This window comes from Mesoplodon mirus (assembly GCF_964341445.2).
Source record: "Mesoplodon mirus genome assembly, chromosome: 19".
NCBI lineage: Eukaryota > Metazoa > Chordata > Mammalia > Artiodactyla > Ziphiidae > Mesoplodon > Mesoplodon mirus.
In genome coordinates this window covers 44,432,341-44,459,704 of record NC_138995.1, presented here as the reverse complement: position 1 = coordinate 44,459,704, position 27,364 = coordinate 44,432,341, and positions in this window count along the sequence as shown.

The following is a 27,364-nucleotide window of genomic DNA, read 5'->3' as shown; positions in this document are numbered from 1 at the left end:
TTCTTACTGTTTTTCCCCAGTATGTTACCTATCAGTTTTGCTGACTGCCTTCAAGATTTTCTTTCTTTGGCTTTCATAACTTTGAATATGCTATGTCTAGGAGAGTTTTTTTTAGTTCTATTATATTTGGGGTTCATTGAGTTCTGGGGTCTGTACGTTAATACTTTCAATCAAAATTGAGAATTTTGGGGGCCATTATTTTTTTGAATAATTTCTTTTTTTCTTTATTTTAGTCTTACCATTCTAGGATTCAAATCACATATATGTTGGACCGCAAACTACTATTGTCTCACACATCTCTGAGGTTCTTTTCATTTTCTTCAATCTTTTTTTCTATATACCTCAGATTGAGTAACTTCTATTGATCTAGCTTCAAGTTTACTGGTTACTTTCTCTCATTTAAATTTTGCTATTAAGCCTTATTCAGTGGATTTTTTAGTTATGTTTTTTTAGCTCTAGAATTTCCTTTTTTATTGTCTCAATTTCTATGTTAAAATTAATTTTCTGTTCATTTATTCCATATTTCTCTTTAATTTTTTAAATATATTTTAAGCTACTTGCTTATATGTATAATAGCTGCTTCGAAGTCTTTATCTGCTGAGTCAAACATCTGAGTTCACACGAAGTCACTTTCTTTTTTCTTTGTTTTAAAATAAAAATTGTTTATCTCTAAAGTGTACAACATGAGGTTTAATATACATATACATAGTGAAATGATCACTACAGTCAAGCTAATTATCATCTTATCTCACAGGATCAGTTTCTATTTCCTGCTTTTTCTTCCTTTTTATTTTCTCCAATGTCTTTTAAGTTTTAAATGAAAACTATACATTGCAGATAAATTTTAGTGAATCTAGTTCTGTCTTCTTTTGGATCCTTTCCCATACTTTAAATATTGTTTTGTTTAAATTATTTTATCAAGTTTTTGTTGTTGTTTTCTGTGGGAGGGCTCATGTGACTATTTCAGTCCCTTGTCATTACTCAAAGTAGTTCCTAGACTTAAAAAAAAATCTCCTGAGAATAGTCTATTGTCCATTCAGGTTTGAAACCAAGAAACCAATGTACCACTTTGCCTCAGTGAAAAACTGGCTTTATTCTTACTCTATTCTTGTTCCACATGCTGTAGAATTAAGTCAAGATTTCTCTACCAGTGGAGTTTGAATAAAAGAATGCTGGCAGCTTTGGTGAGAGGATTTGTAAAGTTTCCCTCAATTACAAAAGGCACCTTTGACCCCAAGTTGGAGATCTGGGGCTCAGAACTTGAAAGGATCTCCTAGAACTAGGGACAGTTAGGCCCAGGGATACTGGCAGCCCTGTTTTCAATCAGATGCAGTGGATCACCCTTGCCCCAGGAGGGAGTCTTGAGGACTTAGTCTTTGCTGTTCTCAAAACTGTTAAAGATGACATACTCTTGGCCCTGATTCTTCTTCATAAGACAGCTTCTTGGGTGAGGCTGTGCTATCTGAGACTCTCACTTAGATGTATGTGGAGTCATGTGCATTCTCTGTCTTAGCTCAGAGCAGACACTGTGGCATCACTACCAAGAGTCTGGATAGCTACTCATTCCTTTCTTTACTCAGCCAACACTTCCTGAGTTTCTGCTCTGTGACAGAATCTAGCCAAACTCTGTGGATGAGGGGAGGAATGAATCACAGTCACTGTCCTTGAAGGTACTCATTCACTGAAGACCACAGAAACACAGTATGTTGTGAATGTTTGTGATATTTTTACATAGAAACATGTTTTGTTTGGTTTGAAAGGCAGTAGCAGGATGAATCGGAGAGGATTCTAATCCCAGGAAACTGTCTGGGTTTGCCTTTTGGTCTGGTTACTGACCATGACCTTGGAAAAGTCATTTAACCTCTCTGTACCTTGTTTCCTAGGAGTAATCATAGTAACTACTTCAAGGAGCTGTTAAACAGGTAAATGAGTTAATATAAGTGTAGCTCTCAGGCCAGTGCTTGATAAATAATGCACGCCATACGAGTGTCATTTCTTCCCTTTTCTTTGTTGGACTAGGTGTTTGCAATATAAAATGTTCTCCCACCTCCTGGGAGGATATAGTAAGTAAGATACCTTTGCTTTCCCATTGCTAATAATTAGGCTCAAGTGATAACGAGGCATTAAGGTTCATTGTGAAAGAAAAAAGGAGAGTAGGATTTGAAGCAATGGTAGAAAGAAGGACTAAAGTATCTCTCAGGAAAGCAGAGAGGAAGAAAAGTTCTCCTAAGACAAAAAAGACAATGGATAATGAGAGAGGAGGGTTATTACTGGAGAGAGTGGAGTGTTCAGGCTTCTGCACAAATTGTCTAGGAAGGACACTTACTAGGAAATGCCAGGCTCTCTGATCTGGTACAGATCTGTGAGAGACCTCATGTGAGTTCCTGAGAATGGCAAGGCAGCTGATTTCTCCACAGACCACCCAGCTGAGAACTTGCCCTGAGACTGCACCAAATTTACTGTGTATGTTCTCTGGTTTGGAAGTCAGTACTGCATAGAGATGACTACTTCATGTTGTCAATATCCAGCACCTTGCCCTTTGGTCACCCAGCAGGGGTGATACCCACACCTGTCCCAGGACTCCATCTGTCCCAGATTATTTTCTTATGTGATACCCCACCCCCTTCACAAAGCTCCAGGACACAGTGAACCCAAGAGAAGGATGCCCCTGCCTATCCTTGGTGGGATGGTGCGGAGCTTGAACTTGAGGACCCCTAACACTGGGACAGTTTTTACCGGCCTCTCCTTAGACTCAAGGACATGTTGAGTTCTTGCTCCAGGTAGATCACTGTGCCCCGGTGATGACACTCCTTCAGGTGAAGCTTCTCGTAGCAACCTGGAGAGGTAGGTGTTGCTCCCATTATAGGGAGGAGAAGCAGAAGCTCAGAGTGTTGAAGGCCTTGTCTTGCTGCCAGTAGGGAGATGAACCCAGGAAGTTTGGCTACAGGGCTTGTACATTTAACCATTATGCTTTTCGCCTGCAATGGAAGGAGTCAGTATAGGTTTTCCAAAGCAATTCAGACTTTGTATTTTGCTTTGCTTTTAAATGTTGATTCAAAGCTGCAGCTGCTACCCAGCATTACATCAGACATACTCATAATTTACCTGAATACCTAGAGATGCCTGACTGAGCTACCCAGAGGCACAAGTGGGCAGTCTGGGCATTTTTTTTTTCCCAGGACTGGGTGGTGGGAATGGAGGGAAGAAAGGAAACAGTCCAATAGTATTACCCTGGAGTCCCCAGTGGCACCTAGGGAAGCTGTGAAAACTACTTGAGAGGAGCCAGCTCCCAGAATGCACGGTCTGACTTGGGCCTTCAGGCCGCAGGTGTGGGATTGAGGCCAGTAGTTGGGATGTGACCTGCCTGATGAGCTATTGGCAGATCTAGGCCTGCAACATAGGTCTCTGTTCATCCATGCATGCATGCATCCATCCGTTGGATTCTTATTGAGTTACTATGTGCCAGGCACTGTCTTAGAAGCTAGGGATTCAGGGACTTCCCTGGTGGTCCAGTGGTTAAGACTCCATGCTTCCACTGTAAGGGGCATGGGTTCGATCGCTGGTCAGGGAACTAAGATCCCACATGCTGCAGCATGGCCAAAAAATTAAAAATTTTTAAAAATTAAAAAAAGAAGCTAGGGATTCAGCAGGAGACAAGCCAGACACTGTGACTGTCCTCATGAAGTTGATGTTTGGGAGAAAAACCAACCCATAGCTATGTCCTCAGTATCCTTCACCTGTCATTTCTTCTATAAATGTTATTTCCTGTAAACAGGACCAGGGCTTATACCTCTCCCACTTCTGATGTAGTGAGAGCTGTGTCATGGTGAAGAGAGCCCAGGCTTGGTGAGCAAAGATAACAATATCTCCAATGTAGGGCTGTCATGAGGACCAGAAACACTCAACTCATATGGTTGGACCAGCTACTACGTGCTGGGCCCTGAGGCATTCATGACGAGCAACACACACATGGATGTACCCCCTTGGAGCACAACTTACTGAGAGGTAGAGATGCACAGTGCCTGGCATCCAGTAGTGCTCCACACAGGTGGGCTCTTTTTCTATCACACTGGGCAGATTCCGCTGGCAGCTGCTCCAAGAGACCTGAATGGCTGTATTTTCTTGGCCGAGAATGAGTGGCCTTTGCCATTCTGGCATTTGCTGCTGGCGATATTCACATAGGGGTCTCTCCTCTGCTCTGCCTGACTTTTCTTTCTTTTTTTTAAAATAGATCTTTATTGGATTATAATTGCTTCACAATACTGTGTTAGTTTCTGTTGTACAACAAAGTGAATCAGCCATATGCATACATATATCCCCCTATCCCCTCCCTCTTGAGCGTCCCTCCCATGCTTCTTATCCCACCCCTCTAGGTCATCGCAAAGCACTTACCTGACCTCCCCGTGCTATGCTGCTGCTTCCCACTAGCTATCTATTTTACATTTGGTAGTGTATATATGTTGATGTTACTTTCTCACTTCACCCCAGCTTCCCCCTCCCCACCCCATGTCCTCAAGTCCATTTTCTATGTCTATGTCTTTATTCCTGTCCTGCCCCTAGGTTCGTCAGAACCATTTTCTTCCCATGTATATATGTGTCAGCATACAGTATTTGTTTTTCTCTTTCTGACTTACTTTACCCTGTATGACAGACTCTAGGTCCATCCACTTCACTACAAATAGCTCAGTTTCATTTCTTTTTATGGCTAATATTCCATTGTATATTCCTGACTTTTAAGGGATCGCACGACATCAGTTTCACTTAGTCTGCTTTCCTCAGGTGGGCAGCTGAGAGCCTTGGCAAGATAAAGGAGACTGCAGACAACACTTGAGCCACTTGGCCTGGGTTTTCCAAAAGTTATTGACCTTAAACTACTTTTTACATTGAGACCCAGTATGTTTGTGTGCATGTATAACTAAAACTGCAAGTATTTATGAAACAATAGTTACCATTGCTACAAGTGATGCGTTCATATTTTATTTACTATTCTCTTCTATTTTATTTTTTTAAATGGTGGTTGATACCCACAGAATTGATCTTATAACCTAATGATGGGTCATCACTCACAGTTTGAAAAATACTTCCCTACTAGATGGTATGCCTGCTGGCCCATTCTTTCCCCTTCCTTTTCCTCTTTTCCCCTTTCGCTTTATCTCTGTTCTCCCAACCTTGACCTCAACTGCCCCACCCAACCTCCAGAGTGAAGGCATGAATGACTGACCAGTGACACATCTCAATGGAAGACAGTGTCTAGAAGGTTTTGGTGGGTGTGGGGCAGCAGGAACCACATAATAGCAGGGTACAGAGCTGAAACTCAGAGGTCTTGACAAAGAGCAGAGTTGGTCAGAGGGCAAGAAGCCAGGGAGAAAACTGGCTGCGGTATAACATCAGGCCCTGGAGAAGCAGCACGGGGACCTGCTTGGCCTCAGCAGTGAGACTGAGGCAGGAGGCCTGGAGCCCTCTGCAAGCAGGTGCATGAAGCAGGCAATGGAAATCAGGGTCGCTGTAGCCTCTCCTGTTTGACTGCGGGCTTCTCACTGATGTGGGCCCCCAGTCCAGGTGATGACTTGGAAAAAACAGGAGTTCAGGATAGTCTTAAAATAATGAATAATGGTAAGTCAGAATCTTTTTTTTTCATATCATTTGCTCATTTATTAGGTTGTCTTTTTCTTTTTTTTTCTTTTCCATTATAGTTTATTACAAGATATTGAATATAGTTCCCTGTGCTATACAGTAGGACTTTGTTTATCTATCCTATATATAAGAGTTTGCATCTGTTAATCCCAAACTCCTAATGCAACCCTCCCCTGCCCCCTCCCCCTTGGCAACCACAAGTCCATTTTCTATGTCTGTGAGTCTGTTTCTGTTTCATAGATAAGCTCATTTATGTCATATTTTATTTTATTTTATTTTATTTATTTTTTTGGCCACGCAGTGCAACATGCAGGATCTTAGTTCCCTGACCAGGGATTGAACCCATGTCCCCTGAAGTGGAAGTGCGGAGTCTCAACCACTGGACTACCAGGGAAGTCTCTCATTTGTGTCATATTTTAGATTCCACATGTAAGTGATATCATGGTATTTGTCTTTCTCTTTCTGGTAAGTCAGAATCTTTACCCCTGAAATTTCTACCCATTGATCATTCATTTATTCATTCATATTTGAACTCTGGGCCAGGCCCAGCACTGAGATTTGGGAATTAGAGAAGGATAAGACTGTCCCAGGCCTGAGGGCTTTGCATTCTGAGGGTGTGTTTGGGGGGGAACTGACAGAGGCACAGAGCACAGAGAGCTGGGGACTCCCCAGAGGCTCCCAAGGGAGGCCCTTCCCAATTTGTTGTTCTCACCTTCACTTTTTCATTAGACAAATACCTGTGTAACACCTGATATATGCCAGGCTGCTATATGTACAGCAGAGAACAAGACAAAGTTGACAAAGTTGAGGGTCTTCCTTCAAGGAGATTATCTTCTGGGTGGGAAGCAGGCAATGGCAAGGAACTGTCCACAGTGGGTTGGGTGTCTGTGATATGGCAGGCAGGGTGCTCTAAGTGCTCCTGATCTTGCTGTGCTCCCCTCACAGAATTTCCTTATACTACACTGTCTCTGGGTGGGTTACCAGGATGCTGTCTTATCCAAGCCCCTAATCTCCACCCTGTCACTCAAGCCTCACCTCCATTTTCACTGGCTGTGGCCTCTCCACAGACCTCCACCAGCACCTTCCACACCCTGTGGGGTCAGGAGCCGATTGGGCTGCCCAGCCCAGGCCAGGGAGATCAGGGACAGATTGAAGCTTGGTGTCATCTGTGGCTTTCAATTCTAAAAACAGCTAATTTCCCATTTATATTAAATATGAAGTTATTCAAAGATGAAGGAGAGAGAGCCAACCTAAATTATAACTGACACAGTTATTGATTCTTCCCAGCCGTGCCCATTCACCAAAGTTGCTCCCTTTGGGCATGGACAGCCGGGCTCACTCATGAGTATATGAATGGTGGTGGTGGTAGTTGGAGTAGCTATGGAACTCTGGACAGATTTATTTACTCATGATTATTTCTTTCTGCTTCAGGGGTCCTCACTGGGGGACCTTGATCAAAGCCCTTTTGGAAAGGGTGGGACGAAGTAGAAAGAATGACTGTAGACACCTCTCTCAATAAGTGGTAGAGAAATAGCAGCCATTACTGGAGAGAGATTGGACTCAATGGAGGTTTGTGCCCCCTGCAACCCCACAGCTTTGAGATATAATTGACAAACAAAATTGTATATAGTTAAAGTATACACTGTGTTAATTTGATACATGTATACTTTTGGTGAGTATGTTTAAGATCTACTCTCTTAGCAAATTTTAAGTATACAATTCAGATTATTAACTATAGTCAACATGTTGTATGTTAGATCCTCAGCTCAGAACTGATTCAGCTTATAAATGGAAGTGTGTACCCTTTGACCAATAGCTCCCCATTTCCTCCACACCCCAGCCCCCAGCAACTACCGTTCTACTCCATGTTTCTGAGTTCAGGTTTTTTTTGTTGTTTTTTTTAGATTCCACATGTAAATGATACCATATAGTATTTATCTCTCTGGCTTATTTCACTTAGCATAATGCCCTCCACATTCATCCATGTTGCTGCAAATGACAGGATTTCCTTCTTTTTTATGGCTAAATAATATTAAATAAATATAAAATAATATTTATATATATGTATATATAACACAGCTTCTTTATCCATTCATCCATTGACAGACACTTAGGTTGTTTCCAAATCTTGGCAATGAACATGGGAGTGCAGATATCTCTGGGTTTACTGATTTTGCTTCCTTAAGTTTTATTCCCAAAAGTGCGGTTGCTGGATCCTATGGTAGTTCTCTTTTCATATTTTGAGGAACCTCCATACTGTTTTCTATAATGGTTCTACACATCCACTAACAGTATACAAGGGTTCCCTTTTCTGCACAACCTTGCTAACATTTGTTATCTCTTGTCTCTTTGATAATAGCCATCTTAAAATGTATGAGGTGATATTTCATTGCGGTTTTGATTTACTCTTCTCTGATTATTATAATGTTGAGGACCTTTCCATGTACCTATTGGCCATTTGGATATCTTCACTGGAAAATATCTGTTTAGGTTCTCTGCTCATTTTTTAATTCCATTATTTGGGGTTCTGTGTTATTGAGTTGTAAGAATTCCATATATTTTTGGATATTAATCCCCTATTAGATAAATGTTTTGCAAATATCTTCTCCCATCCCATTTCATTCTATTGAGTGTTTCTTTCCTGTGCAGAACCTTTTAGTCTGATATGGTTCCACTTGTCTATTTTGCTTTTGTTTTTATTGCCTTTGCTTTTTGTGTCATATCTAAAATATCATTGCCAATATCAATATTAAGGAGGTTTTTTCTTATGTTTTCTTCTCAGAGTTTTATGGATTTCAGGTCTTTTAATCATAAAATGATGTTGAATTCTGTCAAATGGCTTTTCTGCCTCTATTGAGATGATCATATGACTTTTATCTTTCACTCTATTAATGAGGGTATCACGTTTATTGATTTCCATATGTTGAACCATCTTTGCATCCCAGGGATAAATCCCACTTGATCATGGTGATGATCCTTTCAGTGTGCTGTTTAATTTGGTTTGCTAGTATTTTGTTGAGAATATTTGCATCTATATTCATCAGAGATAATGGTCTGTATTTTTCTTTTCTTGAAGTGTGCTTATCAGGCCTTAGTATCAGGGTAATGTTGTCCTCATAAGATGAGTTTGAGAGTTTACCTTCCTCTTCAGTTTTTTGGAAGAGTTTGACAAGAATTGGCATTAATTATTCTTTAAATGTTTGGTAGAATTCTCCAGTGAAACCATCTTGTCCAGGGATTTCTGTGTTGGGAGGTTTTAGATTATGTATTCAATCTCTTTACTCATTATTGGTCTGAAACAGATTTTCTGTTTCTTCATGATTCAGACTTGGTAGGTTGTATGATTTTAGGAGTTTATCCATTTTTTCTAGGTTATCCTGAACTTTTTTTTATTTTTAAAGGTGACATGTTAGAGCATATATGCATGGGGGTAGTATGGCCAAAGTTAGAGGCAGAAACTGATGAGGCAGAAAGAGGAAGTGAGAGGGAATGAGACCCTTTGACTGCACAGAGATATATCAACTTTATTAGCAGGAGAGAAAGCAGAGTATGAGTGCAGATAAAAGGAGGTTGGTGGATTTGTTGTAGGGAAGATGAGGGGGTTTCCATCATGCTATTACTATAGTGGGCCTCTTTTGATACCATTTCACATCCTCTCAGCCCCACCCCTTTTTTCAGCAGCTGATGTAGAGCAGAGTTTCATGCTGGCTCTGACCACCTTGCATGGGTACACTCTAACAATGCCTCACCCAGCTGTATCTCTTGTTCTTGCATGAGGATTCCACGAATCTTGAGATGTTAGATACCTAGGAATATGTTCGACAGCTGTGCATATTAAATCCAGACATTCCAAGAAGATCTATGGGAAATGCAAGCCAATGAATAAATGCTTTCCTCTTTTATCCTCTATGTTGACAGCTCTGAGTCACATTTGATAAGGTTCCTTATCCCCACAATAGGGACCCACTCAATGCATCTTTGTATTTTTCTTCCTTCCTTACTTCACTCCCTTCTCCTTCATTCTAGATCCCAGGGATCTTATTCTCAAATCAAGGACCTGCACACAAATGTCTGTTTAGGCTCTGCTCTTGGGGGAATTTAAGCTGATGATGCCCTGCCTGGCCACATTTCTGTTCTCATTTTGTGCTTGATCGCTAAAGCCCACCACCCTGGCCTTCTTGTAGGGCCTATAATATGCCTACATTATTCCCACCTCAAGCCCTTTGAACATACTCTGAACCCCTGCCCTAGTTCTTCCTGTACCACCTCATCTGGTCTCTGCTTATATGCCATCATCAGAGAAACCCTTGCTGATCATCCAATGTCAGCAGACCTCACTCCCACCAGCTCTCCCTCCCATTTCCCTATTTATTTTTCAGTAGCACCTACCATGCTCTGAAATGCTCTTCCTTTTGTGAATTGTCTGTGGGTGATTGGTTTACTTGCCAGAAGCCTGCCTCCCTGGACTTAACAGTGCCTGGGTTCACCCCCTGGTCCCATGGAGGTGTAGTTCTGTCCTCTCATAAAATGTGCCTTGCAGCTGTAAGAGACAGGCAGGTAACACAAACATTTCAAATGGGTCCAGTATAAGGTGATAAATGACAACCAGCACTCAACCTTTGTTGCCGGAGGCCAACAGGAACTGGTGGGGACCATGCGGAAACCCTAGAGTTCAGGCCTGTCTAAAGAGGGGCCTCCACACAGCTCCTTGTGGTTGCCACTTAGGAATGCAGCTAATACTGCTCAACTTTCTTGTTTCTCAAGATATAGCAATACCTTATTGTGTGTGTGTGTGTGTGTGTGTGTGTGTGTGTGTGTATGAAATCTCCAAATTTTAAAATATTTGCCAACAATTCCATTTTTCAACACTTTCTGGGCCAAAGAAACCCAGAACCCATGATCTGCCCCAGATTTGGCAGGGTTGGGGCTGGATTTGGCCTTCCTGGCTCACCTTGATTGTCCCATGCTCACTCACAGGCAAGGCAATGAGAGTTGGATGGCCTAAGATGTAGATGTTTCTTCACCAGAATCAGAAACAGAGACCCACTAAGTACTAACAGAAACAAGAGGAGAAGGGCCCTGCTGGGGTGTGGAAGGGAAGGAAACTGGACTGATTAACTTTACAACATTTGCAAATACACAAATCCAAGATGCCAAAGAAGTAGAATATATGGCCTTTAGATAAGGTACCACAAACCTGTCTTGGATAATTAACATTTTTAAGAAGCATGCATGTTCAGCACTTATTATCCAGAAAGGTATAACATAGCAAGAATAAGCTATAAATAAAAGAGATGGAAAGCACAGTTGCATTGTCCCAAGTCATTATGGTGGGTTTAGCTAATTAATTCATAATGACACTGAATTCATACTGTGTTATTTGTGTTCATGCAAATTACCTTTTAACTCACATTAAAAGATGAACACATTGAGCAAGTTGAACTTTCAAAAAAGCAAACATTAATAGAAGACAAAATAATAATGGTGGGACTTCCCTGGTGGCACAGTGGTTAAGAATCTGCCTGCCAATGCAGGGGACATGGATTCGAGCCCTGGTCCGGGAAGATCCCACATGCCGCAGAGAAACTAAGCCTGTGTGCCACAACTACTGAGCCTGCGCTCTAGAGACCGCGAGCCACATCTACTGAGCCCACGTGCCTAGAGCCTGTGCTCTACAACGAGAGAAGCCACTGCAATGAGAAACCTGCCCACCACAAGGAAGAGTAGCCCCTGCTCAGTGTAACTAAAGAAAGTCTGTGTGCAGCAACAAAGACCCAACGCAGCCATAAATAAATAAATGAATATATTTTAAAAATTAAAAAAATAATAATGGTTATGGTTGGTTATTCATGTTGATATAGGTACAATTATTATGTCAACGTTTCCATTTGAAACTTTTATTTTCAATAATTTATAACTCGGTCATAAAAAATAAATTATACTGTGCTGTGCTAGTGTTATGGTATTAGTGGGAAAGGATTATTTTTTCTCTTCCATGTTTAAAAATAGTTTTACTTAATAGGTTGATAAATTAAAATTTCCCCAGGTTTAGAAAATGGCTTTTAGTGCCTGGGGGGTCCAGGCCATTGCCAGGGATGGTTGTTCTCTGACATGGCTATTCCAGGGGTCCACCTTGGGGTGATTCCGTCTCTGTTGGAGGCTGGGTGTTTCTTCTCACTGCCACAAACCTGTTATTATTTTTACCTGCCCGGTAGTCTGGGACCCTTTCGTCTCTGAGGTAACCCTCTTCTGCCTTCCCTTTCCTTTCCAAGGCTCAGGAGACATGCACTCATTTTCACCTGTTCATTCATTCAACATGTATTCACTGAACATAGTGTGACAAGCCATGTATTGCTGTGGGAACACCGTGGTGAACAGAGAAGATATGGTAAAATTGAGGAACCACTGGAATTCCTGATATTAAATTGTGTGGTATTGTTTTTATTTTCGATCATGAGGGAAGGCAGGCAGGAGTCCATATTTAGTTTTTTTAAAGGTCCTAATCTGGCCATCGCAGACACCATTAGTTGCCCACAGTAGTGAACAAAATAGATTATAAATGAGAAGGTAAAGAAATAAGCATTGTCATTTCAGATGGTGATGAGTCAACTAAGAAATAAAAAGGATGGAGTGAGTGAGTGTGACAAGGGGTGTGGAGGGTGAGAAGACCAGTTTAAACTGGGTACTGATGGAAGACTTCAAGTGGTGGTGACATTTAACCTAAGAATAATGTGACAAAAAGGGCCTAGCTGTGTGAAGACTTGAGGAGTGAAGTGTATCAGGCAGAGGGACAGCTGGAGCAAAGGCCCTGAGGCTGGAGTGAGTTTGGATGTTAGAGGACAGCAAGGTGCCCAGGGAAGCTGGAGCACCAAGGACAGGGGAGGACGAGCAGGAGGAGGTGAGTCAGAGTGGTGGGCAGGGCCTGGAAGCGCAGGGGAAGAAGCTGAGCCAGTCTTCTCAGCCACTTACCTCTTTGTCCATAGGATTCCTTCCTATCCTCTTGTCCTCATGCAGTTGAAACAGCAAGTGAAATTTACCTTTTATCACTTTCCAATGGTAGTTAGATTTATTTATTTATATTTTTATAAAAATAATAATATAATAATAAAAACTTAATGTAAACAAATCAGATAATATAGAAAAAATAAGAGAAAGTTTAAAAAATATAAGTATAATATAAAATATACAATATATTACATATAAGTATATGATTATATATATTACATATAATATAAAAATATGAAAAAATTCCCCCATCCAATGGTGATAACTAACATTTGATGTGCACCTTGCTAGACGTTTTTGGTTCACAAAAATGGACATTTACAGACACATACCCACCCACACACATTTAACAAAAACCTGGCTATGTACATCCTGATTTATATGCTGCTTTTTTCACTTAACACACTGAATATAATTTACCATGTCATTGAACATAGATCAATTATGTAACTTTTTTTCACTTTTTCTTTTACTTTTGGCTGTGTTGGGTCTTCATTGCTACACACGGGCTTTCTCTAGTGAGCAGAGATTACTCTTCATTGCAGTGAGCAGGCTTCTCATTACAGTGGCTTCCCTTGTTGTGGAACACAGACTCTAGGTACACGGGCTTCAGTAGTTGTGGCACACGGGCTCAGTAGTTGTGGCATGTGGGCTCAGTAGTTGTGGCTCGCAGGCTCTAGAGTGCAGGCTCAGTAGTTGTGGCACATGGGCTTAGTTGCTCTGCGGCATGTGGGGTCTTCCCAGACCAGGGCTCGAACCTGTGTCCCCTGCATTGGCAGGCAGATTCTTAACCACTGTGCCACCAGGGAAGCCCCAATGATATAACTTTTAAAGCCACTTTATAAATGTACCCCAGTCTAATCAATTCTGCATTAAGTCTAAGGATACTTTTTCATTGCTATAAACAACACCTCAACAATACCGTTACATATCATGCACATTCAGGGTCACATTCCTGCAAACAGGAGTGGTGGGGCAAAGGCTTCAGGTTGTGAGTGCAATTGCAGAGCCCCACCCACGGAGGATCTGAGGGTCCAGGGACAGGCCTCCCAGAGGGGCGACGGAGCTGCCCTCACTCCCCAAGTGGGCAGAGCTCCACGGCCATGTCTTCTGGTGTCACCAGCAAGTCAGACCAGGTTCTTTTAGGATCTGGGTTTTCTTTTCACAAAAGTGCTGGGAAAAGGTTAGTATCTGGAAGAGTATTTGGCCTCACCATGTTACAGGGAAAGGCAGTAGAGAGCCCCAGCTGGGGCATGGGTGGAGGGAACATAAGACCTGATCTCCAGACCCTTCAGATGTACACACCCCACTCCTGGGAAGAGGTCTATGAGAGCACCTGTCTCTTCCAGGGCAAACCAGGAATATTTCTTGCTTCAGAAGCTGACAGGGGAACCAGTGTTCCCTGGACAGAGTCCTCTGTCCAGTGCTTGGCTTCCAGGCGTGTTTCCTCCACCCCATCAGTGATTAGACGCACTGTCCTCAGAGCCTGCCATATCTTCGCTTAAGAGTTCCCATGTGGTCTCTCTTGCCCTCCTTCCCTTCCCTGTTGCTCCCACCCTTGGGCACCTTGGGGCTCCCTCTTCCCCCAGGTGTCAGGTTCTGTCTCCAATCATTGTAATCACTGGCTGCACTCCTCTGTCTCTGGAGCTCAAGAAAATAAGCACCTGCGACTTCCCTTCAACCAGCACAAATTTCTTGGGTTCCATCTGTGTCCATAAAGTGCCATTATAGATTGCATAGAAGGAATCTGGTCATTCTTCTGCAGCTGTGGACACAGCAATACTTCTGTGGTGGAACAAAAGAGTGCAAGACTCTATTTGCACCCTGAGGAGCTTATTAAGTGGAGTCAGTGAAGAGGAGAATGTAGGCTGGTGTCTTGGAACCTGGTGAGGGCATCGACCATACCTTCCCCAGGAACCCAGAGTAGGAAAAGTGGTGGTAAAACACTAATCAACACACAGCCAGCACTGCCAGAGGCTGAGCTGGGTGACTGCTCTCCCCTTCTTTCTGTGATATACTCACTTTTCTAACCCCCATTTTGCTTGAGAAAACTGCAGCAAGGGGACATAAACATGGAATGGGAGGCGGAGGCTGGACGCCTCCCCAGGTCTGCCTGAGCCCCCAGGGCTTCTGTTCTTGGAGCTTGTGCAGGGAGAGGAATGAGTGGGAGGACCAAGGGCCCTCCACTTGAGCATACACAGAGGTCCAGGCAGGGGGATTAGAGGAGCTCAGGCCTTTGGGTCCGTTGTTCTAGCCTTTCATCCTTCATCATTCCGTCCCTTCCAGTTCTACCATTACTAGCACTGATTATCAGTTATTTGGACTCAAATTTGACAAATCAGATTGCCAAGAAGTACATAAGTGTAGATCAATACTATCTGAATGATCAATTAATCATCCCTTACAATTAAAACTACCAATTCTTACTACCTTTCAGTTACATTGTATTGCACAATTTCTAATTTAGAGCTTTTAGGCAATCGTATTGATGCAGGTACACTTATACTTGGTAATCAAATAATCTATTAATCAGCACATGTTATTATGGGATATCTGATTTAATTATCATCACGTAGATGGAGAAGGTGGGTTTAATTCATCTTGGGCTTTTCTTAAGATGCTGGAGGTTTGCCATTTCATTCTGTTGTGTGGCTCTACGTGGCACAGAAAGTTCTTTCTTTTGTGAAAAAGAATTGTAAGAAAAATAGGTGAGTGTATTTGCAAAGCAGGTGAATGGACAAACTCAAGGTGGGCCCCAAAATCATGGAGCATGCTTAATTTTTTTCATGGAAGTTTTATAACTTATTTTTATTCCTGGTATGTTTGGAAAAGTGCTTTTAAGATTTAGGGATAAAATGACCTTGGGAATTACAAATGGGTGCTGCCTTCATGATTACCTTGGAACACAAATTAAGTACCAAGCAGTTTATAATCTGCTTCCCTGTGTCCATCAATTTTGAAATAAGTACAAAAAAATTTTTTTTAACCTATACTTTTATTATTCCAGTAGCAATGCTGGACAAACTGGTCATTGGATTTAACTTCCCTTAATGTTTTCTGAGCATCAATGTGAAAGGGAAATAAGACCAATTGTGTGTGCAGATACTGCAGGGATCCTGGGTGTGCCAGAGCCTCCTTCCTACTTTCATATTCAAGCCCTCAGAGATTCCCAGGGAAGTCTTGGAGACTCAAGGAGCCTAGTACTCCCCAGGATGAAGGGGCCTCTGCTGAGCCTCTCTCTGCAAACATGGGATCCAGGCAGCAGCTTCTCCTGAGTAATGGGCAAAGCTTCACAGAGGTTTTGAGTCGAGTCCAAGCTGAGTAGGTTGAACTTCATGCTTGGGAACAAGATGACCAGAAGTACAGGGCTGTGGCAGAGGAAGGAGGACAAGGGAGGAGGAAGATTCTCTATAGGAGCATCCTCTCTGCCCTGCACAGACTGCCCAAAGTTTTTCAGAGGTGCACCCCTTCGACTTACCCCACTTCTCTGAATACTCTCTTCCCTCCAGAAAGCATGCAATTCTCCATCAAAACTGCTTATCATAGGCCCACCTCTCCCAAGGTTCTCTCCAGTCTGCAGGGAGTAGAGAGGAAACCCTAGCATGATGGAAAAATGATGGTTGTTTGGAAGACAAAGTGGACCACGTGTCAAGTGCTCCCATGTGGGAACATGTTTGCTCACTTTCCACACTGTGTTCCCCTGGAGTCACTGCAGAGCTCAAAGCAAGCAGATGGGCAATGGGATGGCACTATCTCCGTGTTGCTTCCCTGCTTACTGGCTCTCATGGCTCCCATTCCTGAAGAAAGCAAGCCCAAGTTTCTTAAGGCAGTGTGCAAGGCTCTTCACGGTGAGGTGCTGGTGTAGGCAGAATTCTAAGATGGCTCCCAAGATTTCCACCCCTGGTGTTAAATGCCCTGTACAGAGTCCTCCCCTTGGATGTGGGTGGGCCTGACCTAATCAGTGGAGCCCACGTCAAAGAAGGTCTAGAGGTCAGAGACAAGAAGTCAGAGAGATTTGAGGAGGGAAATTCTCCTCTTAGGATTGAAGGAACTGCTGCTGTCCCGCGGAGAGGGCCGCACGGCAGGAAACTGCAGTGGCCTCCAGTTGCTGATGGCCTCAGTCCTACAACTACAGGGTTCTGGGTTCTGCCAACACTCTGTGAGCCTGGAAGAGGACTCTGGACCTCAGGTGAGATCCAGACACTTTGATTGCACCTGGTGGGAACCTAAGCAGAGGGCCCAAGTGAGCACCGCCCAGACTCCTGCCCCATTGAAACAGAAAGGTAATAAACGGGCATTATTTGAGTGGCTAAGTTTGTGGTATTTGTTACACAATAGAAGAAAAATAAAGGCCCCGATTTCCACATCCAAAAGCCTCTCCTTTCCCACCTAGTTTCTATTCTGCCCACTTGAAACCACGCTCAGTCTGGGCATGAGATGCCCTCTGCCTTCCCCCTTCCCACAGAAGCAGAGCCCAAGACAACAAGCAGAAAACAAGTCGCTTGTCTGGGAGGTGGAGAGAACACCAACAGAGGAGGGAGAAAGTGAGCTGAGCAGGGAAGGCATCCAGGAAGGGGGGTGTGGTCATGCAGGTACCACACCATGAGAGCCGGGAGGAGGGGCTAAGGGGGTGGGGGGTGAATCCTGCTGGGGAACACTGGGGGGCAGTGTAGAACACACCCTCAGAGGCACCCCTCCGAAGGAAGGCAGTGAGGGGCTGTCAGTCATTGTTGGAGGGCTGGGGTGGCTGGGCTTGTTTTTCTCTTGCACTTCTGGCTTGCAGGGAGGGCAAGGGAGAGGCTTTGGGCTGAGACAGTCAAGGGCTGGCACCTGAAGGTCCGAGGAGGGCATACAGGCAGGACCACAGAAGCACCTGCTCTTCTACCTTCTGGTGTCCCCTTGCATCTTCGTGGCCAGGCTCACACCCCCTCTCTCAGGGAAGCACTCTGAGTCTTCCTGCTTCATCGTGTTTCACCGTGGAGCCTCTGATCCTTTACCACTTGGTCTTGGTCTGGCATCTTCTCATAGTGTGTCACACACCTGGGCACACAGCATGGCTATCTCCCCCTGCAAGCCACAGGGTCCCTCCAGGTCAGGGCCTGGCACCTATTAGGTTCTCAACATTATTTCGGTGGATACATGAAGCATATTTTTCTGGACGTATATCTTTCCCTTAATATGGTTGAACTGAGTGATCTCTGCAATCCCTTTGATGCTCTCCCACCATTTCGGTACTCCCTTCCCCTAGTCCTGCTTTCCTGTCTCCATAGAACCATCTGGCATATTATATATGTTTATTTGTTGTTTATCTTCCCCAGTAGAATGTAAGGTCCTAAAGGACACATTTATTTATTTTGTTCACTGCTGTATTGCCAGCAGTGGGCACACAGCACTGCCTGACATATAGAAGTCACTGGATAACATCTTTTGAATGAATGAATGAATAATACTCCAAGGGTCCTTAATTACAATAATAGTAAGTTACTGGGCATTTTGCAAGCCATATTTCATCTTGACAACAAACCTCTGAAATAGGTATTCTTACTTCCATTCTCAGATGAGGAAACTGGGGCTCAGAGAGGTTCAGTAACTTGTCCAAGAGACTCAGGCAGCAAGTGGAGGAATTGGGGCCAAACCTTGGCAGTCTGACTCAGGAGCCCGGAATCTTTGCTAGTATTCTACACAAGTGAGTTCAATTAACCCAACAAATTTTTCAGGGGGCACTAATACAATCAGGGTGTAAAAAACGGGGAGTATTTGGTGCCACTGCAGCAGCTTGCTTGGCAAGAGATGGATGTGTGCCTGATAGGGAAACTGATATGGTTTTCAACAAAGCCTGAAAGTTAATCATACTTAATGAACGTGACTAATGTGTTAAAGGAACAAGCGATTAAAATATTACCACATCGGAACTTCTCCTCCCTGGCTAATTTCTTCTCCTCCCTAGGGTTACCATCTTTCAGAGAGGTAGGGGCACAAAATTACAGAAACAGATTTTATGGAACAGAAATGCATTTTAAATGGCTTAAATCGGGGACAGGCTGTGCAGTTCTCTAGTGGCTGTCAGTCTTCATGTCTCACTGCTCAAGCGAGAGATGTGGGCTGAGAGGAGAGCCTGAAACTGACACAGTGACTGGAGCTGGAAATGGGGAGCCAGGCATTTCCCAGAGTAATGGTGTGGAAACAGGAGACAGACGGGGGGCACTGAAGCAGGGAGGCTGATTGCCTTGCAATTAGGCACAAGGTGAGATGAAAGTGGCTGAGGAGGCATGTCCCCTGAGGCAGGGCCAAAGGCATCTCGCTGGCCTTGCACATTATCCGGGATCATATACGGAATTGCTGTGTTATTAATGTGTCTGAGGACAATCTTTGGAGGATCCTAGCACAGTCTCCTTAGAACATACTCCCCTCTCTGGCTCCAAACACACACCCATTGCCTAGATGGAAGGATCAAAACTGTAGGGAACAAATATTTCAGAGTAAATCTCACAGACTTGGGACTGGGAGACTGCACTGCTCATTGGGAAACTACTACTATTGGCAACAGATCAGGTTTGTTCATGGAACTGTGTGAACCTGAGGTCCCACACTCAGAGGCCTCAGAAGAAAGCTGCCCAGTATAACTGAACCAAGTGGGCAGGATGGGAAAGAACCCAGATCAGCAATTGAGGACTTACGCAGACTTTTTCTACGTGAGGATCCAGGCCTAATGTGGTTAGATGTTCCAGTTTTTAGAGAAAAGACAAACATGTGTGTGTGTGTGTGTATTAGTTTCCTATTGCTGCTGTAGCAAATTACCACAAATTCAGCGGTTTAAAACAACACGAATTAATTTTTTTACGATTCTGGAGGTCAAAAGTCTAAAGTGGGTCTGTAGACCTGTGTTACTTCTGGAGACTTTAGGGGAGAATCTGTTTCCTTGCCTTTTCCAGCTTCTAGAGACTGCCTACATTCCTTGGCTCCAGGCCCCATTCCTGCATCTTCAAAGTCAGTGGCATACATCATCTGCCCTCTCTTATCTCCTGCTTTTCTCTGGTAAGAATGATGTGACTACATTGGGTCCAAGCAGACAATTCAGGTAATTTCCCCATCTCAAGATCCTTAATCACATCTGCAAACTCCCTTTGCCAAATAAGGTATGTTCCTGGGTTCCAGGGATTAGGACACAGGCATCTTTAGGGGGCCATTATTCTGTCTACAACACTATGTATGTGGGACTATTCACAATTTGTAAATGCTAGCAAATAATTTTGAGGTTTATATTACTGAGTATGCCATACCAATAGTTCTCTGGGCAGAACTGAGTCAGGAGAGAGTGAGTCTCCAGTCTATGACCTCTGACCTCTGATTTAAACAAACCATCCATTTATTAAAAGGGAGGCTTTTTGTCATGACTCCTCCTGCCTTATTCTTTTTTTTTTTTTTTTAGCTTTCAGAAAGCTTTACATAATGAGTTTGGAGATGAGACTATACCTGTGAAACCATCACCACAATCTATGCCATAAACATATCCATCACCTTCAAAAGTTTCCTCCCCCCTCTTTATTATTATTATTATTTTTGTGAGAACACTTGACAAAAGTTCTACACTCTGCAAAATTTTAAGTATACAATACAGTATTGTTAACTAAGGGCACTTTTTTTTTTCTTTTTCTTTTTTTCACAACTCACACACACACATACACTGTATTTTATTTTTATAAGAGATAAATAAACTGATACCAAGCATAAATGGATGACCACAACAAAAGCAACAATGATTGCAATTACCAAACACTAAACACACTCATACTATGTCATAATATTGACATTCAGTCCAGTAATCCTTCACTGTAACAGCTCCTTTACTTTGCAGTGAAAATTGATTTGTATATTTTTTGCCTCTGCATCCTTGTGGGATTTTTTTTATTATTATTAAAACAGAAAGTCACAAAAATTATAATCATCCTCATCAGTTCACTCAGTCCCATGTAATTAATTTTTTTTCAACTTGATCTTTTGTTAGCACTTTTATGAATTCATCAGTTTTCCATTAGAGTTCTGAAAATGCTTATTCATTCAGTTCAGCAGTATAGTCAGTTACCAGAAACCTGTACTTGTCAGAGTCTTTTCCATGAATTCCTTGAAGATGAAACACTTTTATAGGAACATTTTTGCGAAAGCCTCAGAGTATACACAGAACTGTCTGTAAATGACAAAAGACTTAAAAATGACCACGGTTAAAGATTTGATGAAAGTTCATAATAATGTAATTGACAAGGAAATTTAGTTATTTCTGAGATATACATTTTAAAGTAATAACTAGAATTATGACTTATAACATTATACCAGAACATATAAGATTTTTAGAAATTTCATGTAATATCTGAAACATTTATATTAACATATTTCCATACAAATAACCCAAAGAAAGTTTAGTATTTTGTTTGTTTGTTTACACTGCAGGTTCTTATTAGTCATCAATTTTATACACATCAGTGTATATATACATGTCAATCCCAACCGCCCAATTCAGCACACCACCATCCCCACCCCACCGCGATTTCCCCCCCTGGGTGTCCATACATTTGTTCTCTACATCTGTGTCTCAACTTCTGTCCTGCAAAACCGGTTCATCTGTACCATTTTTCTAGGTTCCACATACATGTGTTAACTTATGATATTTGTTTTTCTCTTTCTGACTTACGTCACTCTGTATGACAGTCTCTAGATCCCTCCACATCTCAACAAATAACTCAATTTCATTCCTCTTTATGGCTAATATTCCATTGTATATATGAACCACAACTTCTTTATCCATTTGTCTGTCGATGGGCATTTAGGTTGCTTCCATGACCTGGTTATTGTAAATAGTGTTGCAATGAACATTGGGGTGCATGTGTCTTTTTGAATTATGGTTTTCTCTGGGTATATGCCCAGTAGTGGGATTGCTGGATCATATGGTAATTCTATTTTTAGTTTTTCAAGGAACCTCCATACTGTTCTCCATAGTGGCTGTATCAATTTACATTCCCACCAGCAGTGCAAGAGGGTCCCATTCCTCACACCCTCTCCAGCATTTGTTATTTGTAGATTTTCTGATGATGCCCATTCTAACTGGTGTGAGGTGATACCTCATTGTAGCTTTGATTTGCATTTCTCTAATAATTAGTAATGTTGAGCAGCTTTTCACGTGCTTCTTGCCCATCTCTATGTCTTCTTTGGAGAAATGTCTATTTAGGTCTTCTGCCCATTTTTGAATTGGGTTGTTTCTTTAATACTGAGCTGCATGAGCTGTTTATATATTTTGGAGATTAATCCTTTGTCCGTTGATTCGTTTGCTAATATTTTCTCCCATTCTGAGGGCTGTCTTTTCATCTTGTTTATGGCTTCCTTTGCTGTGCAAAAGATTTGAAGTTTCATTAGGTCCCATTTGTTTATTTTTGTTTTTATTTTCATTACTCTAGGAGGTGGATAAAAAAAGATCTTGCTGTGATTTATGTCAAAGAGTGTTCTTCCTATGTTTTCCTTTAAGAATTTTATAGTGCCCAGTCTTACATTTAGGTCTCGAATCCATTTTGAGTTTATTTTTGTGTATGGTGTTATGGAGTGTTCTAATTTCATTCTTTTACATGTAGCTGTCCAGTTTTCCCAGCACCACTTATTGAAGAAACTGTCTTTTCTCCATTGTATATCTTTGCCTCCTTTGTCATAGGTTAGTTGACCATAGGTGTGTGGGATTATCTCTCGGCTTTCTATCTTATTCCATTGATCTATGTTTCTGTTTTTTGCCAGTACAATATTGTCTTGATTACTGTAGCTTTGTAGTAAAGTCTGAAGTCAGGGAGTCTGATTCCTCCAGCTCCGTTTTTTTCCCTCAAGACTGCTTTGGCTATTCGGGGTCTTTTGTGTCTCCATACAAACTTTAAGATGATTTGTTCTAGTTCCATAAAAAATGCCATTGGTAATTTGATAGGGATTTCATTGAATCTGTAGATTGCTTTGGGTAGTATAGTCAATGGTATATTGTTTCTTCCAATCCAAGAACATGGTATATCTCTCCATCTGTTGGTATCATTTTAAATTTCTTTCATCAGTGTCTTACAGTTTTCTGCATACAGGTCTTTTGTTTCCCTAGGTAGGTTTATTCCTAGGTATTTTATTCTTTTTGTTGGAATGGTAAATGGGAGTGTTTCCTTAATTTCCCTTTCAGATGTTTCATCATTAGTGTATAGGAATGCAAGAGATTTCTGTGCATTAATTTTGTATCCTGCTACTTTACCAAATTCATTGATTAGCTCTAGTAGTTTTCTGGTGGCATTTTTAGGATTCTCTATGTATAGTATCATGTCATCTGCAAACACTGACAGTTTTACTTCTTCTTTTCCAATTTATATTCCTTTTATTTCTTTTTCTTCTCTGATTGCCATGGCTAGGACTTCCAAAACTATGTTGAATAATATTGGTGACAGTGGACATCCTTGTCTCATTCCTGATCTTAGAGGAAATGTTTTCAGTTTTTCACCACTGAGAATGATGTTTGCTGTGGGTTTGTCATATATGGCCTTTATTATGATGAGGTAGGTTCCCTCTATGCCCACTTTCTGGAGAGTTACCATAAATGGGTGTTGAATTTTGTCAAAAGCTTTTTCTGCATCTATTGAGATGCTCATATGATTTTTATTCTTCAATTTGTTAATATGGTGTATCACATGGATTGATTTGCGTATATTGAAGAATCCTTGCATCCCTGGAATAAATCCCACTTGATCATGGTGTATGATCCTTTTAATGTGTTGTTGGATTCTGTTTGCTAGTATTTTGTTGAGGATTTTTGCATCTAAATTCATCAGTGATATTGGTCTGTAATTTTCTTTTTTTGTAGTATCTTTGTCTGGTTTTGGTATCAGGGTGATGGTGGCCTCATAGAATGAGTTTGGGAGTGTTCCTTCCTCTGCAATTTTTTGGAAGAGTTTGAGAAGGATGGGTGTTAGCTCTTCTCTAAATGTTTGATAGAATTCACCTGTGAAGCCATCTGGTCCTGGACTTTTCTTTGTTGGAAGATTTTTAATCACAGTTTCAATTTCATTACTTGTGATTGGTCTGTTCATATTTTCTGTTTATTCCTGGTTCAGTCTTGGAAGGTTATACCATTTTAAGAATTTGTATTTCTTCCAGGTTGTCCATTTTATTGGCATAGAGTGGCTTGTAGTAGTCCCTTAGGATGCTTTGCATTTCTGCAGTGTCTGTTGTAACTTCTCCTTTTTCATTTCTAATTTTATTGATTTGAGTCCTCTCCCTCTTTTTCTTGATGATTCTGGCTAATGGTTTATCAATTTTGTTTATCTTCTCAAAGAACTAGCTTTTAGTTTTATTGATCTTTGCTATTGTTTTCTTTGTTCATAATTTATGTATTTCTGCTCTGATCTTTATGATTTCTTTCCTTCTGCTAACTTTGGGGTTTGTTTGTTGTTCTTTCTCTAGTTCCTTTAGGTGCAAGGTTAGATTGTTTACTTGAGATTTTCCTTGTTTCTTGAGGTAGGCTTGTATAGCTATGAACTTCCATCTTAGAACTGCTTTTGCTGCATCCCATAGGTTTTGGATCATCGTGTTTTCATTGTCATTTGTCTCTAGGTATTTTTTGATTTCTTCAGTGATCTTGGTTATTTAGTAATGTATTGTTTAGCCTGCATGTGTTTGTGTTTTTTACATTTTTTTCCCTGTAATTCATTTCTAATCTCATAGCGTTGCTGTCAGAAAAGATGCTTGATATGACTTCAATTTTCTTAAATTTACTGAGGCTTGATTTGTTACCCAAGATGTGATCTATCCTGGAGAATATTCTGTGTGCACTTGAGAAGAAAGTGCAATCTGCTGTTTTTGGATGGAATGTCCTATAAATATCAATTAAATCTATCTGGTTTATTGTGTCATTTAAAGCTTCTGTTTCCTTATTTATTTTCATTTTAGATAAATCTGTCCATTGGTGTAAGTGAGGTGTTAAAGTCCCCCACTATTATTGTGTTACTGTCAATTTCCTCTTTTATAGCTATTAGCAGTTGCCTTATGTATTGAGGTGCTCCCATGTTGGGTGCATATATATTTATAATTGTTATATCTTCTTCTTGGATTGATCCCTTGATCATTATGTAGTGTCCTTCCTTGTCTCTTGTAACATTCTTTATTTTAAAGTCTATTTTATCTGATATGAGTATAGCTACTCTAGCTTTCTTTTGATTTCCATTTGCATGGAATATCTTTTTCCATCCCCTCACTTTCAGTATGTATGTGTCCCTAGGTCTGAAGTGGGTCTCTTCTAGACAGCATATATATGGGTTTTGTTTTTGTGTCCATTCAGCAAGCCTGTGTCTTTTGGTTGGAGCATTTAATCCATTCACGTTTAAGGTAATTATCAATATGTATGTTCCTATGACCATTTTCTTAATTGTTTTGGGTTTGTTTTTGTAGATCCTTTTCTTCTCTTGTGTTTCCCACTTAGAGAAGTTCTTTCAGAATTTGTTGTAGAGCTGGTTTGGTGGTGCTGAATTCTCTTAGCTTTTGCTTGTCTGTAAAGCTTTTGATTTCTCCATCGAATCTGAATGAGATCTTTGCCAGGTAGATTAATCTTGGTTGCAGGTTCTTCCCTTTCATCACTTTAAGTATATCATGCCACCCCCTTCTGGCTTGTAGAGTTTCTGCTGAGAAATCAGCTGTTAACCTTATGGGAGTTCCCTTGTATGTTATTTGTAGTTTTTCCCTTGCTGCTTTCAATAATCTTTGTCTTTATTTTTTGCCAATTTGATTACTATGTGTCTTGGCATGTTTCTCCTTGGGTTTATCCTGTATGGGACTTGCTGCACTTCCTGGACTTGGGTGGCTATTTCCTTTCCCATGTTAGGGAAGTTTTCGACTATAATCTCTTCAAATATTTTCTGTGGTCCTTTATCTCTCTCTTCTCTTTCTGGGACCCCTATAATGTGAATGTTGTGTTTTTAATGTTGTCTCAGAGGTCTCTTAGGTTGTCTTCATTTCTTTTTCATTCTTTTTTCTTTATTCTGTTCCGCAGCAGTGAATTCCACCATTCTGTCTTCCAGGTCACTTATCCATTCTTCTGCTTCAGTTATTCTGCTATTGATTCCTTCTAGTGTAGTTTTCATTTCAGTTATTGTATTGTTCATCTCTGTTTGTTTGTTCTTTAATTCTTCTAGGTCTTTGTTAACATTTCTTGCATCTTCTCGATCTTTGCCTCCATTGTTTTTCCAAGCTCCTGGATCATCTTCACTATCATTATTCTGAATTCTTTTTCTGGAAGGTTGCCTATCTCCATTTCATTTAGTTGTTTCTCTGGGGTTTTATCTTGTTCCTTCATCTGGTACATATCCCTCTGCCTTTTCATCTTGTCTATCTTTCTGGGAATGTGGTTTTTGTTCCACAGGCTGCAGGATTGTAGTTCTTCTTGCTTCTGCTGTTTGCCCTCCGGTGGATGAGGCTATCTAAGAGGCTTGATGGGAAGGACTGGTGGTGGGTAGAGCTGACTGTTGCTCTGGTGGACAGAGCTCAGTAAAACTTTAATCCACTTGACTGTTGATAGGTGGGGCTGGGTTCCCTCCCTGTTGGTTGTTTGGCCTAAGGCAACCCAACACTGGAGGGTACCTGGGCTCTTTGGTGGGGCTAATGACAGACTCTGGGAGGGCTCATGCCAAGGAGTACTACCCAAACTTCTGCTGCCAGTGTCCTTGTCCCCACGGTGAGTCACAGCCCCACACCCCCCCCACCTCTGCAAGAGCCCGTCCAACAGTAGCAGGTAGGTCTGGTTCAGTCTCCCCTGGGGTCACTGCTCCTTCCCCTGGGTCCCGATGCACACATTACTTTGTGTGTGCCCTCCAAGAGTGGAGTCTCTGTTTCCCCCTGTCTTGTAGAAGTCCTGCAATCAATTCCCACTAGTCTTCAAAGTGTGATTCTCTAGGAATTCCTCCTCCCATTGCCGGACCTCCAGGTTGGGAAGCCTGATGCGGGGCTCAGGACTTTCACTCCAGTGGGTGGTCTTCTGTGGTATAAGTGTTCTCCAGTCTGTGAGTCACCCACCCAGCAGTTATGGGATTTGATTTTACTGTGATTGCACCCCTCCTACCATCTCATTGTGGCTTTTCCTTTGTCTTTGGAATGTGGGGTATCTTTTTTGGTGAGTTCCTGTGTCTTCCTGTCTATGATTGTCCAGCAGCTAGTTGTGATTCTGGTGTTCTCACAAGAGGGAGCGAGAGCACGTCCTTCTACTCCACCATCTTCGTTCCTCCAGCCCTGCCTTATTCTTATATACACTTTGCTTTTCAAAGTTCCTGGGAATTGAGAAGCTTCCCAAACATTTATGTTCCCAAGCCCATGGCTATTTCTCTGCCCCTCTCGGTTTACAAAAATAACAACAAACATTTATTATGTTCCTGCTGTGTACCAAACAGTAAGTACTTTATGGGCATTTTCTTTTAATCCTCACAGTAATCTCATTTTTATCCCCATTTTATAGCTGAAGAACTGTAAAAAAATTATTTATTTATTTATTTATTTATTTTATTCTTGGCTGTGTTGGGTCTTAGTTGTGGCATGTGGGCTTCTCTCTAGTTGTGGCATGCAGGTTTTTTCTCTCTAGTTGTGGTGAGCATGCTCCAGGACACATGGGCTCTGTAGTTTGCAGCACACAGGCTCTCCAGTTGTGGCGCATGGGCTCAGTAGTTGCAGTGCATGGGCTTAG